The following is an 8528-nucleotide window of genomic DNA, read 5'->3' as shown; positions in this document are numbered from 1 at the left end:
AACACCGCAGCATTCGACTTAGTTAAGTACCCGTAAATATACACATAGGGTCGTACTCCCTGCAGGAGAGCATCCTACGACCAAGGGTGGTGCGATCATGCCCATACATCGCATAGTACCACCTATGTAAGGATTCAGACATATGTATACCACAGCCTGATGGCTAGGTTTATACCCATAGTTATAACGGTTTTAGGAACACATAGTTCTTTGTAAACAATTTCATATAACAAGTTTGACTCATTTTGAAAACAAGTTTAAAAGTTTGGGGGCGTATTCACCTTTACTTTAGGATCGGCTTCACTCACCGTCCAAGGGTCTTTCCATTTTCTTTATCTCGAACCTATAGTTACGAGTATAAATATTTGTTAGTCGAATACACGATCCGGCTTAAGACCTTTAGTCTTATATCTCAATCCTCGATTGAACCTTTAGTTCAATTCTTATTTACTTGAAAACCTCTTGTTTAAAAGTAAATTATAAACCTTTAGTTTATATTCAAAACCCGACGTTTCTTCTTCTCCAAGAAACGTAATCTTTTCTTTTATTATTTAAGAATACTCTTTATTCATTAAATAATATTTTCATAACAAAGAATATGTACATATATACTTACACACATATATATGTTTATCTTAACATATCATTTCTTTATTCTTTTCCTTGTTATGTTTGCATTTATTTTCTTTTATCGAGGTATCGAGTATATACTCGACTTTAGGCCTAAGCCTTAAATATAATATTATATTATATTAAATTCATTATGACGCCTAACCTTAGTGGCGTACCGGAATCCTAGGGACTTGAGCAGCACTCCGACGCTGCTTTATTTCTCGATCGTCAAACAAGTACACCAAACTTCAATACTCTTTGACACTCTTATCGAGACTCATTGCCATTTCAACAACACCTTCTTGGTATGTGGGTGGAGGGTGGCACAACTTCTTTAAGGAAACGTCGGTATGCAATTGAAGGTTCGGGACACGCTTAACGAGGAAATATGACACGTGTATCGAGGTAAATCGAATATACGATTGTGGTATTGTAGAGAGATGTTAGAGAGAGGTAAGAGAGCTGAGTTGTGGGATGCCAAGAATAAAACCCGGACCTTGCTATTTATAGGCGAAATTTGGTGTCCCATCGCGCTACGCGATAGGTCCTTGGGCAGGCCTATCGCGTACCGCAATATAGGCCTGATGACGCAACGGTATAGATCTGCCACGTGTTGACACGTGGCGACACGTGGCGGCAGTGTTGCCACGTGGTGACACGTGGCAGAACCCAGTGCCACCGTGTGCCACGTGGCACACGTGTCACAATGTGTCAGGTACCCCATCGCGATACGCGATGGGGTTCTCCTCTGACTCATCGCGTAGCGCGATGGGTCAGGAAATCAGAATTTTTAATTTAAACCCTCAAGTTTGGATTTTGGAAATTTTAGTCCCTAAACTTTGGAAAGTTGATACTTTGAACTCGAAATTTTCACGTTGTTACATGCATGCTGTCAAACCCCGACCAAAGGCGGCGGAACACGTCGAGGTGCAACGATTGCTCATAAATGCATGACACTAATTTAAAGCGACAATATTTAACAAACTCATTTCATTTCACAACATCGAAAATGTCACATAACCAAATATTCATAAGTCAAATACAACAAAATATAACAAAATATAGCAAATCAAATATTGTTCATTTTTAGAATATCCTAACGGTATTTGTGACATTTTCTTCACCGAACTCCAAAATCAACCTATATGCAAACCTGTAACATTTCATAAAATAAATTTTATCAACATAAAGGTTGGTGAACAATTCATAAGTTTGAACAAAGTCACAAAATTAGTATACAAAACCATAAATAATAGCTGTAAACTTGGATAAATAGTTATTGCTAACAAGTTAGCGACACCCAACTATAAGGGGTTGCCAAATAGGTTAGGATTTTATAGTTATCGTTAATTGCATTAGGTTAACGACACCTTTCCATGAGGGGTTGCCAAATGGTCTAGGATTTATAGTTCCACCATCCAAAAGCGATAAACACATAGGCAAATAAGCATAGAACAACAAATCGAGCAATTATTCAAGTAAAATATACAACAACGTTTGTGGTTTAAGACCCAAGTATAAAACATTTATTTTAGATAAGATGAAATGTCACCCCCAAAATAAAAGGTAGAAAACGGGGTATGAAGTTACTCACGTTCAAGTATAAAACTTGATCGGTAAAAGATGAATAACCGGATGGATGAAGTTAACGAGCAACGCCTAAATGACAATAAAATCTTGGATTTAAAATGGTTGTCTTGAAGATCTTTAAATAAAATAATTGTTGCAAAAAGTAAACAATTAAAGTTCAAGGTTTAAAATGTAACTATTTAAGAATTTATAATAACAATCCTTAAAAATGTAAGTTTGCTCGAAACCGGGTTAAAGTATCTAACATTAATATTTACTTAACCAGTGTTAAATAATAAGGTGGGAAAAATGCTAAAATGCAAGTTCCTTTGGGACAAAGATACTAAAACGGGTTTTTAACGAGTGTTCGGGTTGTCGGTTCGGGCCTTGACAAATGGTCAAACCCAAATTCAACTTTCCAACATATTAATTGTTATGAGATAACTCATTAAAATATACTAACACTTAACCAAGTATGTAAATCTATTGTTTAGAACTAACAACGCACGTTAAGCGAGTGTTCGGTTTTGTCGGTCCAAACTATGTGATGAGATCAAGTTTGATCCAACAATTCCAAGTACTTAAGAAAATAATTAAAATCAGTTTGTAAACTATTTTTAAAGAAATATACAAGTCTTTATAACTTAAAACACACTTGTGTGTCTTAAGCGAGTAAAAGTCGGTATAGTTCGGTTTTGTTCGGTCTCCATCTCACAAATAGTTCATAGATGGTTTCTACATTCCCAAATATCATAGAACTTATATATTGGTTTATAAATGAAGAAAACTTAAATTTTACAACTAAAAAGTTAACTACAAGTCTTTTAAGCAAAAGTTTCGATTTAGTTCGGTTTCCATCTCCCAACGAGTTCATAGATGGATTCCATATGCTTAATATCAAAGAACTTGTAAAAATGATTTTTAAAACTCAAATCTAGCAATAAACATGTTTAAACAACTATTTTAACAAAACTAGTAAACAAAAGTTCGGTTTCCGGTTTGGACTAGTTTCGGTTAAACCGAGGTTAGTCTTATACAAACCCACACCATGGAACTTGTAAATAAGATGAACAAACAAAAAGGGTTAGAAGTTAGTCATAAGTGATATGTATAATAAGTTATGTGTGTGTAAATATATATCAAGAACACGAAGTCCTCCATGAAGCCTTGCCTTATGACATTCGAAACTTAACCAACCGGAGTCGGTGAAGTAACAAATAAAGGAAACAAGGGGTGTGCATTGTATATATGTTGTACCACCATATTAAAGAGTTAGTAATGTTAGATGAACAAGTTAGAATTAAAGATAAAACTCAGTTTGACTTTTAGAAGTCAAACCTTCAAGAACACAATGAAAATAACCTTAAGATCTTTGAATTTGAGAGAGAATTTGGAGTTGTAGCAGAGATTAATGGATGGAAAGGGTGGTGTATATATAGGGTAAGTTGAAATGGTCAAGCATAAAGGATCTTGCATGAAAATGGGGTGTTTTGGTCACATGTTTACATAAAAATAGCAAAAAAAAACGAGTTGCTAGAGGTCTTCCTTCGCGCTACGCGACTGCCCCGTCGCGCCCCACGAAGGGGTTTATTTCCATATTTTCAAAAATGGCAGTTTTGGCCCCCGAAGTTCGTTTTAAGTGATTTTTAAGCGTTTTAAAGACCGAAATGAATGTTTTCAAGACCCAACAAGTGTAAAACAATATTATAACATAGAATCCATCATTTTTATTATATCAAAGGTTTCGGTTTACAAAACGGGTCGGTTTACATCAATAAAGTTTACAAAACAACTACGAATCGAGACCCGAAATTGACGAATGTCACAGTATCTTCTACTTTAGGAAATTTCGTCCCGAAATTAAGATGAAGACGGCGATGCAAACAAATGTGGATACTTCTCTTTCATTGCGTCTTCTCGTTCCCAAGTAAACTCCGCGCCACGCCGTGATTCCCATCGAACTTTTACTAACCGAATTCGACTACGCTTAGTTTTCTTCTCGTTGCGATCCATAATCTCAACGGGTCGTTCAACCATAATCATAGACTCATCAACATGAACTTCGTCGAGAGGTATATGGAGATTACCCTCGGCTAGGCACTTTTTGAGATTCGAAACATGAAATGTCAGATGAACACCGGCAAGTTCTTGCGGTAGTTCAAGTCGATACGCTACTTTCCCAACACGCTCTAGAATTTTGAAAGGACCAACGAAACGAGGAGCTAGTTTACCCTTCTTTCCAAAACGGACTACCCCCTTCCAAGGGGATACTTTTAGAAGGACAAGATCGTCAACATTAAATTCGATTGTTTTCGCCGTTTGTCGGCGTAACTCTTCTGACGATCTCTAGCGGCTAGGAGATTCTTACGGATTTGATTAATGACATCGGTGGCTTCTTGGACCATCTCGGGTCCCGTGATTTGAGCTTCACCGATTTCGTTTCAACAAATCGGGGAACGACATTTACGACCGTAAAGATCTTGAAAATGAGCCACATCAATGCTAGAGTGGTAGCTATTGTTATAGGAGAGCTCGATAAACGGAAGATGAGAATCCCAATTCCCACCGAAATCAAGAACACATGCTCGTAGCATATCCTCGAGTGTTTGGATTGTATGTTCTGATTGACCGTCCGTTTGAGGATGATAATCGGTGCTAAGGTCGAGACGTGTTCCCAAAGCTTCTTGAAGTGAACGCCAAAAATGAGAGGTAAAACGGGCATCGTGATCGGAGATGATAGACAATGGCAAACCGTGTCGGCACACGATTTCCCGAACATAGATTTGAGCAAGCTGCTCGACAGAATACTTCTCGCGGATCGGAATGAAATGAGCCGATTTGGTTAATCGATCGATGATCACCCAAACGCTATCGTTGCCTTTTTGGGTTTTGGGTAATTTGGTGATAAAGTCCATAGCAATGTCTTCCCATTTCCAAACGGGAATCGGTGGTTGCTCGAGTAGACCAAAAGGTCTTTGATGTTCGGCTTTGACTTTTGAGCAAGTAAGACATTTAGATACAAACAACGCTATGTCCTTTTTCATACCCGGCCACCAAAAGGTAGCACGAAGATCGAAATACATCTTATCCGCACCGGGATGAACGGAATAGTGCGAATTATGAGCTTCGTCGAGAATACAAGTACGAAGGTCATCGCGATCGGGAACTCACAAACGATTGAGAAAATACAAAAGACCATCGGGTTTGGTTTCGAGTTGAAGTTCGGATCCACATGACATTTCGTCATACGTGTTACCTTCTTCAATGGAGGTACGTTGAGCTTGAAAGATACGAATTTGAAGATCGGTTTGAACAATGACGCTTAGAAGCAGAACGGATTTAACATTAACCTTTCGACTTAGGGCATCGGCGACAACATTCGCTTTACCGGGGTGGTAGGGAATCTTGCAATCGTAATCACAAAGTAATTCGGCCCATCACCGTTGTCTCATGTTGAGATATTTTTGGTCAAAAATGTGTTGAAGGCTTTTATGATCGGTAAAAACCACACATTTTGTACCATAAAGGTAATGTCTCCAGATTTTGAGAGAGAAAAGGACGGCACCAAGTTCGAGATCGTGAGTCGTATAGTTCTTCTCGTTGACCTTAATTTGCCTTGATGCGTATGCGATGACTTGACCTCGTTGCATGAGAACACAACCAAGGCCTTGATGGGATGCATCACAAAATACAACAAAATCGTCGTTTCCATCGGGAAGGGTTAGAATAGGAGCATTGCAAAGCATGTCCTTGAGAGTACAAAAGGCTTCCTCTTGCTTCGAACCCCAATCGAAGGGCTGTCCCTTATGGGTGAGAGAGGTAAGAGGCAAAGAGATTTTGGAAAAATTCCGAATGAAAAGCCGATAATATCCGGCCAAACCGAGGAATGATCGAATTTCCGTGGGAGTCGTTGGAGTTTTCCAATCCTTAACGGCCTCAATTTTAGCGGGATCAACATGAATACCTTTTTCGTTTACGATATGTCCCAAAAATTGAACTTCCTCGAGCCAAAATTCACATTTGGAGAATTTGGCATAGAGTTGTTCGTTTCTAAGGAGCTCGAGAATGGAACGCAAATGATGTTCATGTTCGGCTCTAGATTTGGAAAAGATAAGGATGTCATCAATAAAGACAATAACGAATTTATCAAGGAATGGTTTGCAAACGCGGTTCATGAGGTCCATAAATACCGCGGGTGCATTTGTTAACCCGAAGGGCATAACCAAAAATTCGAAATGTCCATATCGAGTACGGAAAGCGGTTTTAGAAATGTCTTCTTCACGAACACGCAATTGATGATAACCCGATCGAAGGTCAATTTTGGAGAAACAAGTTGCGCCTTGAAGTTGGTCGAATAAGTCGTCGATACGTGGCAATGGATAACGATTTTTAATGGTAAGCTTGTTAAGTTCACGATAATCAATGCATATACAAAACGAACCATCCTTCTTTTTCACGAAGAGAACGTGAGCGCCCCAAGGAGAAGAGCTTGGACAAATGAAGCCTTTATCGGAAAGTTCTTCGAGTTGGTTTGACAGTTCTTTCATTTCCGACGGGGCTAGACGATAAGGAGCCTTGGCCACGGGCATCGCGCCGGGCACAAGATCGATTTGGAATTCAATCGGACGAACGGGAGGAAGACCGGTAACATCATCGGGAAAGACATCAAGGAAATCACGAACAATAGGAATATCTTGAATCTTCATTTCCTTTTTGTCTTTTGTCACCGAGAGAGCTAGAAACGGAACGTACTTTTGGCGTAAGTACTTTTGTGATTGAGCACACGACATGAGATTTAGCTTTCGGGGCGTTGCGTTTCCAAAGACCTTAAGAATTTTACCGTTGACGAGCGGGATGCGAATGAATTTATCAAAACAAACAACTTCGGCACGGTGCAAAGATAACCAATCCATGCCTACTATGACATCGAAGCTACCCATTTGCATCGGGATGAGATCAATGGAGAATTTATGCTTAGAAAGAATAAGAGAACAATCGCGGACGACGGAATTGATGGTAATAGAATTTTCATTGGCGACTTCAACAGAGAACGGTCGGGAAAGTTTAGTTCGAGGCATCGCAAGTTTCGACTCAAATTTCAAAGAATTAAAACTTCTATCGGCACCGGTATCAAATAAAATAGAAGCCAAATGATAGTTCACCAAAAAAATATCATTCACAACATCGTTTGCCACTTGAGCTTGATTTGCATTCATCATAAAAGCTCGCCCTTGGTTACCATGGTTGACTTGAGGTGCTTGTTGTGGAGGTGGAGGTGGTGCTTGGATTGCTTGGATGGGTTGGATGAGTGGTGCATTGAGTTGGGGAATTTGGGGTTGATAGGTTTGAACTTGGTAAGCTTGGGTTTGGTAGTAAGGTACAGTCACGGTTTGGTTAGCAAAGGTGAGGCGATGGCAATTGTTGCGGAAATGGTTTGGATCTCCACAATTGTAACAAGCTCGGGGTGGTTGGGGTTGGTTTGGTGGGTAGGGTGCATATCGGTTTTGGGAATTTTGGGGAAAAGTTCTTGGTTGGTTAGGTTAGTTGGGTTGGGTTCGTAGTGGGGATCGGCATGTGGTGTTGAGATGGCCAAGTCGGTTACAAATGGTACATTGGCGACAAGGCGAGTTTGTTGGGTGGTGAAGTTGGCAAGTGTTACATAGCGGGGAGTTCCCAACATAAGGTTTTCGGTTTTGAGGGAGGGTTTGGGTTTGTTGTTGTGGTTGAGGTTGGGTGACGGCATAATTTCGGTAGTTGGTTTTGGGTTTCTTTTTGTTGTTGTTGTTGTGTAGGGAAGAGTTTGAGTAGTTAATGGCTTGTGGTGTGGGTTCAACCTTGGTTTGGGAGCGGGCTCGGGCTTGTCTTTCTCACTTGATTTCTTGAGGGTTAGGGTACCCGCCTTCACGTGATTTTCCGATAGCCAACCGGCTAATGTGATGGCTTCCTCAAGGTTCGCGGGTTTGCTACTCATGACCGAGTCCAGGATTTTTATCGGTAAACCCCCAATATATTTATCAATTTCACGTTCGGTTGGGGTAACCAAATGGGGAACAAGGATGCTCAACTCATGGAAACGGAGTGAGTAAGCGGCGTTATCACCACTTTCTTGCTTTAGGTTCCAAAATTCTTCCTCAAGCTTTTGGAGCTCGTGTTTGGGACAGAATTTCTTCTTCATAAGCGCCTTGAGCTCGGCCCATGGAAGAGCCATGGCCACATCCGTACCTTGGAGGTGCATAACACTACCCCACCATGTTAGGGCGGTTCCCCTAAACATGCTTGAAGCGAAGTTTGTCTTTTTCGCTTCGGGGCATTCGCTGTGTAAAAACACTCTCCACAGATTCGAACCA

The sequence above is a fragment of the Bidens hawaiensis genome, unplaced genomic scaffold, assembly GCF_021521415.1.
Source record: "Bidens hawaiensis isolate Kalapana, Puna unplaced genomic scaffold, B.hawaiensis_p1.1 tig00025998_1, whole genome shotgun sequence".
Classification (NCBI taxonomy): Eukaryota; Viridiplantae; Streptophyta; class Magnoliopsida; order Asterales; family Asteraceae; genus Bidens; species Bidens hawaiensis.
Note: the sequence above shows the minus strand (reverse complement) of the source record.